This window comes from Diadema setosum, chromosome 10 (genome assembly GCF_964275005.1).
Source record: "Diadema setosum chromosome 10, eeDiaSeto1, whole genome shotgun sequence".
Lineage (NCBI taxonomy): Eukaryota > Metazoa > Echinodermata > Echinoidea > Diadematoida > Diadematidae > Diadema > Diadema setosum.
In genome coordinates, this window is record NC_092694.1 from 17,145,141 (window position 1) to 17,157,755 (window position 12,615).

A 12,615-nucleotide genomic window follows, 5' to 3' on the forward strand; every position below is an offset into this window, starting at 1 on the left:
ATTGTCGTTTTCAAGCGTCGAATCGCATCAAAAGACATGAGTTTCGGCTCCAGGGGCTCTGTTTGTCACTCTACTAAAAAATAATTTAAGTTAAAAATTCAAGTTCATCGGTAAATTCACCAATATGACCAAACCGCACTCTACTGTCGCCTCACCACACTCTACTGTCGCCTCGTTTTATGTGTATAACGCATAGGCATTAGAAGAGCATGTAATACTATAGATGTTGTCATTTTTAACTGTCGAATCGCATCAAAAGACATGAGTTTTGGCTCCAGGGGCTCTGTTTGTCACGCTACTAAAAATAATTTAAGTTGAAAATTCAATTTCATCGGTAAATTCACCAATATGACCAAACCGCACTCTACTGTCGCCTCACCACACTCTACTGTCGCCTCGTTTTATGTGTATAACGCATAGGCATTAGAAGAGCATTTGATACTAAGATGTTGTCACTTTTAACGGTCGAATCGCTTCAAAAGACATGAGTTTCGGCTCCAGGGGCTTTATTTGTCACTCTACTAAAAATAATTTAAGTTAAAAATGCAAGTTCATCGGTAAATTCACCAATATGACCAAACCGCACTCTACTGTCGCCTCACCACACTCTACTGTCGCCTCGTTTTATGTGTATAACGCATAGGCATTAGAAGAGCATTTGATACTAAGATGTTGTCACTTTTAACGGTCGAATCGCTTCAAAAGACATGAGTTTCGGCTCCAGGGGCTTTATTTGTCACTCTACTAAAAATAATTTAAGTTAAAAATGCAAGTTCATCGGTAAATTCACCAATATGACCAAACCGCACTCTATTGTCGCCTCACCACACTCTACTGTCGCCTCGTTTTATGTGTATAACGCATAGGCATTAGAAGAGCATTTGATACTAAGATGTTGTCACTTTTAACAGTCGAATCGCTTCAAAAGACATGAGTTTCGGCTCCAGGGGCTTTATTTGTCACTCTACTAAAAATAATCAATGTTAAAAATGCAAGTTCATCGGTAAATTCACCAATATGACCAAACCGCACTCTACTGTCGCCTCACCACACTCTACTGTCGCCGCGTTTTATGTGTATAACGCATATAGGCATTAGAAGAGCACGTATTACTCAGATATTGTCGTTTTCAAGCGTCGAATCGCATCAAAAGACATGAGTTTCGGCTCCAGGGGCTCTGTTTGTCACTCTACTAAAAAATAATTTAAGTTAAAAATTCAAGTTCATCGGTAAATTCACCAATATGACCAAACCGCACTCTACTGTCGCCTCACCACACTCTACTGTCGCCTCGTTTTATGTGTATAACGCATAGGCATTAGAAGAGCATGTAATACTATAGATGTTGTCATTTTTAACTGTCGAATCGCATCAAAAGACATGAGTTTTGGCTCCAGGGGCTCTGTTTGTCACGCTACTAAAAATAATTTAAGTTGAAAATTCAATTTCATCGGTAAATTCACCAATATGACCAAACCGCACTCTACTGTCGCCTCACCACACTCTACTGTCGCCTCGTTTTATGTGTATAACGCATAGGCATTAGAAGAGCATTTGATACTAAGATGTTGTCACTTTTAACGGTCGAATCGCTTCAAAAGACATGAGTTTCGGCTCCAGGGGCTTTATTTGTCACTCTACTAAAAATAATTTAAGTTAAAAATGCAAGTTCATCGGTAAATTCACCAATATGACCAAACCGCACTCTACTGTCGCCTCACCACACTCTACTGTCGCCTCGTTTTATGTGTATAACGCATAGGCATTAGAAGAGCATTTAATACTAAGATGTTGTCACTTTTAACGGTCGAATCGCTCCAAAAGACATGAGTTTCGGCTCCAGTGGCTTTATTTGTCACTCTGCTAAAAATAATTAATGTTAAAAATTGAGGTTCATCGGTAAATTCACCAATATGACCAAACCGCACTCTACTGTCGCCTCACCACACTCTACTGTCGCCTCGTTTTATGTGTATAACGCATAGGCATTAGAAGAGCATGTAATACTATAGATGTTGTCATTTTAACGGTCGAATCGCATCAAAAGACATGAGTTTCGGCTCCAGGGGCTTTGTTTGTCACTCTACTAAAATAATTTAAGTTAAAAATTCAAGTTCATCGGTAAATTCACCAATATGACCAAACCGCACTCTACTGTCGCCTCACCACACTCTACTGTCGCCTCATGTGTAGGCCTATAACGCATAGGCATTAGAAGAGCAACTGATACTAAGATGTTGTCACTTTTAACGGTCGAATCGCTTCAAAAGACATGAGATTCGGCTCCAGGGGCTTTATATGTCACTCTACTAAAAATAATCAATGTTAAAAATGCAAGTTCATCGGTAAATTCACCAATATGACCAAACCGCACTCTATTGTCGCCTCACCACACTCTACTGTCGCCTCGTTTTATGTGTATAACGTAAAGGCATTAGAAGAGCATTTAATACTAAGTTATTCTCACTTTTAACGGTTGAATCGCTCCAAAAGACATGAGTTTCGGCTCCAGGGGCTTTATTTGTCACTGTACTAAAAATAACTACTGTTAAAAATTGAAGTTCATCGGTAAATTCACCAATATGACCAAACCGCACTCTACTGTCGCCTCACCACACTCTACTGTCGCCGCGTTTTATGTGTATAACGCATATAGGCATTAGAAGAGCACGTAATACTCAGATATTGTCGTTTTCAAGCGTCGAATCGCATCAAAAGACATGAGTTTCGGCTCCAGGGGCTCTGTTTGTCACTCTACTAAAAAATAATTTAAGTTAAAAATTCAAGTTCATCGGTAAATTCACCAATATGACCAAACCGCACTCTACTGTCGCCTCACCACACTCTACTGTCGCCTCGTTTTATGTGTATAACGCATAGGCATTAGAAGAGCATGTAATACTATAGATGTTGTCATTTTTAACTGTCGAATCGCATCAAAAGACATGAGTTTTGGCTCCAGGGGCTCTGTTTGTCACGCTACTAAAAATAATTTAAGTTGAAAATTCAATTTCATCGGTAAATTCACCAATATGACCAAACCGCACTCTACTGTCGCCTCACCACACTCTACTGTCGCCTCGTTTTATGTGTATAACGCATAGGCATTAGAAGAGCATTTGATACTAAGATGTTGTCACTTTTAACGGTCGAATCGCTTCAAAAGACATGAGTTTCGGCTCCAGGGGCTTTATTTGTCACTCTACTAAAAATAATTTAAGTTAAAAATGCAAGTTCATCGGTAAATTCACCAATATGACCAAACCGCACTCTACTGTCGCCTCACCACACTCTACTGTCGCCTCGTTTTATGTGTATAACGCATAGGCATTAGAAGAGCATTTGATACTAAGATGTTGTCACTTTTAACGGTCGAATCGCTTCAAAAGACATGAGTTTCGGCTCCAGGGGCTTTATTTGTCACTCTACTAAAAATAATTTAAGTTAAAAATGCAAGTTCATCGGTAAATTCACCAATATGACCAAACCGCACTCTATTGTCGCCTCACCACACTCTACTGTCGCCTCGTTTTATGTGTATAACGCATAGGCATTAGAAGAGCATTTGATACTAAGATGTTGTCACTTTTAACAGTCGAATCGCTTCAAAAGACATGAGTTTCGGCTCCAGGGGCTTTATTTGTCACTCTACTAAAAATAATCAATGTTAAAAATGCAAGTTCATCGGTAAATTCACCAATATGACCAAACCGCACTCTACTGTCGCCTCACCACACTCTACTGTCGCCGCGTTTTATGTGTATAACGCATATAGGCATTAGAAGAGCACGTATTACTCAGATATTGTCGTTTTCAAGCGTCGAATCGCATCAAAAGACATGAGTTTCGGCTCCAGGGGCTCTGTTTGTCACTCTACTAAAAAATAATTTAAGTTAAAAATTCAAGTTCATCGGTAAATTCACCAATATGACCAAACCGCACTCTACTGTCGCCTCACCACACTCTACTGTCGCCTCGTTTTATGTGTATAACGCATAGGCATTAGAAGAGCATGTAATACTATAGATGTTGTCATTTTTAACTGTCGAATCGCATCAAAAGACATGAGTTTTGGCTCCAGGGGCTCTGTTTGTCACGCTACTAAAAATAATTTAAGTTGAAAATTCAATTTCATCGGTAAATTCACCAATATGACCAAACCGCACTCTACTGTCGCCTCACCACACTCTACTGTCGCCTCGTTTTATGTGTATAACGCATAGGCATTAGAAGAGCATTTGATACTAAGATGTTGTCACTTTTAACGGTCGAATCGCTTCAAAAGACATGAGTTTCGGCTCCAGGGGCTTTATTTGTCACTCTACTAAAAATAATTTAAGTTAAAAATGCAAGTTCATCGGTAAATTCACCAATATGACCAAACCGCACTCTACTGTCGCCTCACCACACTCTACTGTCGCCTCGTTTTATGTGTATAACGCATAGGCATTAGAAGAGCATTTGATACTAAGATGTTGTCACTTTTAACGGTCGAATCGCTTCAAAAGACATGAGTTTCGGCTCCAGGGGCTTTATTTGTCACTCTACTAAAAATAATTTAAGTTAAAAATGCAAGTTCATCGGTAAATTCACCAATATGACCAAACCGCACTCTATTGTCGCCTCACCACACTCTACTGTCGCCTCGTTTTATGTGTATAACGCATAGGCATTAGAAGAGCATTTAATACTAAGATGTTGTCACTTTTAACGGTCGAATCGCTCCAAAAGACATGAGTTTCGGCTCCAGTGGCTTTATTTGTCACTCTGCTAAAAATAATTAATGTTAAAAATTGAGGTTCATCGGTAAATTCACCAATATGACCAAACCGCACTCTACTGTCGCCTCACCACACTCTACTGTCGCCTCGTTTTATGTGTATAACGCATAGGTATTAGAAGAGCATTTGATACTAAGATGTTGTCGTTTTCAAGCGTCGAATCGCATCAAAAGACATGAATGTCGGCTCCAGGGGCTCTGTTTGTCACTCTACTAAAAATAATTTAAGTTAAAAATTCAAGTTCATCGGTAAATTCACCAATATGACCAAACCGCACTCTACTGTCGCCTCACCACACTCTACTGTCGCCTCGTTTCATGTGTATAACGCATAGGCATTAGAAGAGCATGTAATACTATAGATGCTGTCATTTTAACGGTCGAATCGCATCAAAAGACATGAGTTTCGGCTCCAGGGGCTTTGTTTGTCACTCTACTAAAATAATTTAAGTTAAAAATTCAAGTTCATCGGTAAATTCACCAATATGACCAAACCGCACTCTACTGTCGCCTCACCACACTCTACTGTCGCCTCATGTGTAGGCCTATAACGCATAGGCATTAGAAGAGCAACTGATACTAAGATGTTGTCACTTTTAACGGTCGAATCGCTTCAAAAGACATGAGATTCGGCTCCAGGGGCTTTATATGTCACTCTACTAAAAATAATCAATGTTAAAAATGCAAGTTCATCGGTAAATTCACCAATATGACCAAACCGCACTCTATTGTCGCCTCACCACACTCTACTGTCGCCTCGTTTTATGTGTATAACGTAAAGGCATTAGAAGAGCATTTAATACTAAGTTATTCTCACTTTTAACGGTTGAATCGCTCCAAAAGACATGAGTTTCGGCTCCAGGGGCTTTATTTGTCACTGCACTAAAAATAACTACTGTTAAAAATTGAAGTTCATCGGTAAATTCACCAATATGACCAAACCGCACTCTACTGTCGCCTCACCACACTCTACTGTCGCCTCACCACACTCTACTGTCGCCTCATGTGTAGGCCTATAACGCATAGGCATTAGAAGAGCATCTGATACTAAGATGTTGTCACTTTTAACGGTCGAATCGCTTCAAAAGACATGAGATTCGGCTCCAGGGGCTTTATATGTCACTCTACTAAAAATAATCAATGTTAAAAATGCAAGTTCATCGGTAAATTCACCAATATGACCAAACCGCACTCTATTGTCGCCTCACCACACTCTACTGTCGCCTCGTTTTATGTGTATAACGTAAAGGCATTAGAAGAGCATTTAATACTAAGTTATTCTCACTTTTAACGGTTGAATCGCTCCAAAAGACATGAGTTTCGGCTCCAGGGGCTTTATTTGTCACTGTACTAAAAATAACTACTGTTAAAAATTGAAGTTCATCGGTAAATTCACCAATATGACCAAACCGCACTCTACTGTCGCCTCACCACACTCTACTGTCGCCTCACCACACTCTACTGTCGCCTCATGTGTAGGCCTATAACGCATAGGCATTAGAAGAGCATCTGATACTAAGATGTTGTCACTTTTAACGGTCGAATCGCTTCAAAAGACATGAGATTCGGCTCCAGGGGCTTTATATGTCACTCTACTAAAAATAATCAATGTTAAAAATGCAAGTTCATCGGTAAATTCACCAATATGACCAAACCGCACTCTATTGTCGCCTCACCACACTCTACTGTCGCCTCGTTTTATGTGTATAACGTAAAGGCATTAGAAGAGCATTTAATACTAAGTTATTCTCACTTTTAACGGTTGAATCGCTCCAAAAGACATGAGTTTCGGCTCCAGGGGCTTTATTTGTCACTGTACTAAAAATAACTACTGTTAAAAATTGAAGTTCATCGGTAAATTCACCAATATGACCAAACCGCACTCTACTGTCGCCTCACCACACTCTACTGTCGCCTCGTTTCATGTGTATAACGCATAGGCATTAGAAGAGCATCTGATACTATAGATGTTGTCATTTTTAACGGTCGAATCGCATCAAAAGACATGAGTTTCGGCTCCAGGGGCTTTGTTTGTCACTCTACTAAAATAATTTAAGTTAAAAATTCAAGTTCATCGGTAAATTCACCAATATGACCAAACCGCACTCTACTGTCGCCTCACCACACTCTACTGTCGCCTCGTTTCATGTGTATAACGAATAGGCATTAGAAGAGCATGTAATACTATAGATGTTGTCATTTTAACGGTCGAATCGCATCAAAAGACATGAGTTTCGTCTCCAGGGGCTTTGTTTGTCACTCTACTAAAATAATTTAAGTTAAAAATTCAAGTTCATCGGTAAATTCACCAATATGACCAAACCGCACTCTACTGTCGCCTCACCACACTCTACTGTCGCCTCACCACACTCTACTGTCGCCTCATATGTAGGCCTATAACGCATAGGCATTAGAAGAGCATCTGATACTAAGATGTTGTCGCTTTTAACGGTCGAATCGCTTCAAAAGACATGAGTTTCGGCTCCAGGGGCTTTATTTGTCACTCTACTAAAAATAATCAATGTCAAAAATGCAAGTTCATCGGTAAATTCACCAATATGACCAAACCGCACTCTACTGTCGCCTCACCACACTCTACTGTCGCCTCGTTTTATGTGTATAACGTATAGGCATTAGAAGAGCATTTAATACTAAGATGTTCTCACTTTTAACGGTCGAATCGCTCCAAAAGACATGAGTTTCGGCTCCAGTGGCTTTATTTGTCACTCTACTAAAAATAATTAATGTTAAAAATTGAAGTTCATCGGTAAATTCACCAATATGACCAAACCGCACTCTACTGTCGCCTCACCACACTCTACTGTCGCCTCGTTTCATGTGTATAACGCATAGGCATTAGAAGAGCATGTATTACTACAGACGTTGTCATTTTTAACGGTTGATTGAGATGAACTTCGATTCAATTAGAACTTAAGAGAATGACTGATTTTATTAAGTGTACTTTTCTGTGTTTTCTGACCCAGCCCATTTTACCCACCCCCCCCCCCCAAACAAACAAAAATAAAAAAAAATAACAACTAGGCATTACTAAAAGTATTTATTTGAAGAATCTTCTCACCCCCCTTCAAACGCACTTACCACAATGACGATCAAACTCATCGTCAAACCATGTTTGTAGAGAATCTTCGGGATGTCAGCAAGGGTGAGTCGTCGATGGACATCCCTCGAGTGAGTGACAGACAGACGGACAAATACACACACACACACACACACACACACACACACACACACACACACACACACACACACACACACACACACACACAAACACACACACACATACACATACTGTTGCAACTGTGCAAGCAAAATGTGTTTACATGACGTACACTCGGTGGTGTACGTTTATAACGCAGGGGAACAGGGAATTTCCCACCTCATACATATTCAATAAGGCTTCGGCAGTCAGCGCGCCAGCTCATGAATAATTAATATCTGTGACCTTTGGTGAAACTACTTCCCGCAGAGCATTCTCGCCTCAAAAGTGCCTACCGTACGCGCGCGTAAAGTCAATGAGAAGTGTATGAACAGCCTCAAATGCATGTCACTAGTATACCGAATTATGAAGGGAAATTCCCGTACTTTGAGTTACAGCTGATTCATTGTAAACAACCGATGATGTAGAGCCCTGTGACCAGATCCAGCCAGGATAGGCTATATATACACCAGGATCCAATAATATACACACCAGTCAAGGCTTTAGTGAGAAAATGTCACGTCCGAAAACGACAACTGGACCCCACATCGCATTTCAGGTTAGTTAATTGGCATTCGATTGCAATGTAAAACATGACATGCATAGATCCTGAGATAGGCCTCATGTGTGTGGGCGTTGTGGCTACTAGTAAGACCTAACCGCAGCAGCGACCCCATACGGACAAATACGTACCGTAAAGGGTCGCTGTTACTGTGTTACAGCGCCCCGCAACGGGGTTAAGTAAGACCTTGACCGAAAGATCGGTCTGTATCTGTCCGTCGGGGAATGTTCCGCGGAGACTGCGTCTGGCTTCACGGATCCCCTCCGTATACGGAGGACAGCGTTAATGGCAAAATATAAAAAGAGTCCTCCGGACAGACGGATCTTTCTGTCTAAGTAAGACCCTACTATGTTACTAGACTAGACATATTGTCAGTAATTTATATAGTATAGACACCTCTCTGCTCTAGCTAACATTTCTAGAGTAGAGGTAAAAAATGTGTTAGGACCCTACCATCAGACAGAAGATTATCATCTACGTACATGTACTCTATAGGTATAGACCTAGAGTCTAGTCGTAGTAGTGTTTACTGGGCCGGGATAATGATCTTTTGCATTATTCAGCCACATCGCGGGCACAGGGTATGGAATTGAAATTTTACTGAAAGGGTTTTGTTATCCACAACATTAGTCATTTACCATGCCCATGTCATTGGCATAATCATTGTGGTGTGAGGTATGGTTGGGTGTCCAACACATCGACACCGTAATTTTTATTATATCAATATAGGGTCCTATTGAAGGGCTATACTTTGATAAAGATACACTATGTCACAATTTGCCTGAAATTTTACTCACATGTAAAGAAACTCCTAGTACTCTTAATTCACAAGCGCTCATAAAAATGCAATTTGCGGTACACGCTCCAAGATATTTAACTGCTTCGAATGCATGGGTTGTTATTTTGATGCACTCAGTTGCACCGTAGTTTTGAAACCAACATGAACACCCGGCACCCCTGGGTCATTCCAGTTCCATGGGGTTGGGTCTGCTCTAGATTTTCATGTTGTGCAGGGAATAAAAGTCATATTTTGAAAATTTTATCAAATAATTGCTTGTGGTTTGTGGTTATTCTTGGAGAGAGATGTGTGAAGAATTATTTGATGAATAAAAAACAAGCCTGTGTACAAATTTATTTTGTCTGTGACTGTTTCATTGTTTGATGTCTCATGGTTTTTTTGTGGTACCAGTTGTGACAAAAATATATGCCATTTTCATGGCAATGTAATACAGAAATATACAACCTTTCAGCATTATGCCTATCATAATTAAGAAAGGCAAGGTGACTTCTACAAAGACTATAAGGCACATAAACATGTGTCACAAAATAAGAACATTAAGAGCATCTTGAAGCAACCTCATACCGATGTTACAAACGAAGTCCGCGGCGATTTTTGTTGTAACATCGGTATTGCATGGTTTTACATACACTTACATTTGTATAGTCATAATATGATCAGAAACTAGATTTCTATAATTAGACTCATATTTTAGGAGTATTATTGTCCAAAAATTAGCATCAAAATCCTCCAAATAAAAAACACAGAACATATTACCGTACTTCCGTCCGAAGTCCGGCCTCTTCGTGTAACATCGGTAAGAAAGTCGCGTCTCGCGACAAAAAGAAGAGCTACTAACTTCAGCAATCGTATACCCTCCATTGACAATACGTGTGAAATTCACAATATATATATATATATATATATATATATATATATATATATATATATAATAATTATCTGCGGTAGAAATCATTGTTTTGCTGTTGATCTTGTTTATTATCGGGTTTTTCAGTAATATGTTGGCATCTTCAAATCCCCAGTGAAGAATGCAAAACCACTGTGCATAGTCGCGTGCGTGAATGTTCATTCAGATGGAATCCCATTTTCTTTGCTCGATTTTCCAATAATCAATTTTCATTCAGTACGCGCAATGCTAAATAAAAGGGGTGTTGGTTTCAATGTACAGTGTCGATGTGTTGGCATACTTGCCAACATTTTCATTTGAGAAAGCGGTAGAATCCAGGATGCCTATGCGAGCAGCGCTAGCTTGAATGTTAATGAAATCTTTCAAAAGCGGTAGTCTACCGCCAAATGCGGTAGAGTTGGCAAGTATGTGTTGGACACCTACTATGTATACTCTTGCACTATATGGTACTCTTCTCACACTACTATATTCTCACACTACAAGATTCTCACTCTAGATTCTCACTCTAGATTCTCACACTACACTCCACTGACTTTCAGATAATATGGTTAAACATGTCCAAGACATTGACAGTCAAATGTTCAAATGACAGTTATTATACAATGATGGTGCAGCTGCAGCAAGTCTGTTTCAATCCTGATTTTACCTCTATGCAGGGCTCGACACTAACGGTGGCCCGGTGGCCCGGTGGCTCGGGGCCACCAAAAACGCACGTCGGGCCACCAAAATTTCAGAAATGAAGAATTTGGTGGCCTGATCGGGCCACCAAAAAAGGTCAGATGTTTGCCTTTGGGCCACCAAAAATAAAAGTTAGTGTGGAGCCCTGCCCTATGTATGATGCATTCCAGCAGTCGTACATGTGCTATGGTTCATAATCATGATTTTAGTTTGGGATGATCACAAACAGTTAAAAAGTCCACATAACTATATAATGGTCTATAGTATTGACAGTCTCATGCAGCCAGTTCATTGACTTTTTTAGACAGCACACCTGTTACAGCCTCCTCAGCCAAGTCTTGTTTTTCTTGGCATTTATACTTGAAGGACAAGTCCACCTTCATATAATATATGAAGGTGGCAATCCACATGTATGTATTACATACATGTGGATTGAGTGTTCAAATGCAACAATATTGGTAGAAAACATCAGTGATAGTTTGGGGAAAATCTGACATTCTGTTCAAAGTTGATGCATTTTTTAAGTATCTGTGCAACCACTGCTGGATGAGAAGACTGCTGTAGTGTATGATGTCACATGCGTAGAACAATCGGAAATAAAAAGAGAATTTCACAAAACTTTACTTTTTGAATAAAGTAAACATTTCTTCGACTTGTCACTGATGTATGTTAAGGGTAATATTATTCCCCTTGCTTTCTGAAAGGGAGAAGTCAAGTGTTCTTTTGTTGTGCGAGAAAAGTGAAAATATGTTGAATTTTTTTATACTTTCTTTATATCGTTGCATGTACACATGTGACATCACAAGCTATAGTAGTCTTCTCATCCATCCGTGACTGAGCAGAAACTTCAAAAATTCATAACTTTTGAACGGATTGTCCGATTTTCCTCAAACTCTCATTGAATTCTTCTACCAATATTGCTGCATTCACTCAACCCACATGTCTATGAAGTTGAACTTGTCCTTTAAGAAAATACAGATCTTCTGAAAATAGAGTCAGTGCTCTGCAGAAGCTGGTAATGACATGCAGTTTCTTCGGGGCTCTGTGCTCCCGTGTGAAAGGGTAGGCATTTTCCCTCCCCCTCCATCACCAGATACAGCAGGGCTGGGCGAGGAGTCAACTATGATCCACCCCCTCCCCATTCATGGCCCTTCCTTCGATATTCCTAGTCTGGTTCTTCCTGGTCGGGATCAGCTTGCATTAGGCAATGCTCATCAAAGACATCAGACCTCGGGTCAGATTTGATGGCATTCACTTCCCACTTCTCCCTCCCTATAACTGGCTCCAAGCAGGAAGCTAGAGGGCATGGGGATTTTTCTTCCTCCCATTATTTCAGCCTTCTTCTAAATCTTAGCATTTAACATTGTTACATCCAGACTAGAAAAATGTGTGTATTAAAATTTTGTACCGATTTAAATTTGCAGTCTTCGTGTTCAGGAGCAAAGAGACACAGGCTAAGTACAAACTGTAGGCCCTACTTCCATATTGTACATAATGGCATTGTGATCACATGACAATTATTCACATTTAATAAGCGGTAGCCAACCCAGGTACAAAGTACATTACCATACATACTAGACCATTGTATACTGTACTGGCAAGAATGAAGTTCAACTGCCATGTAGGCTACCCTTTGCAACCGTATCATAACTGTAATGGATGGTCTCATCCA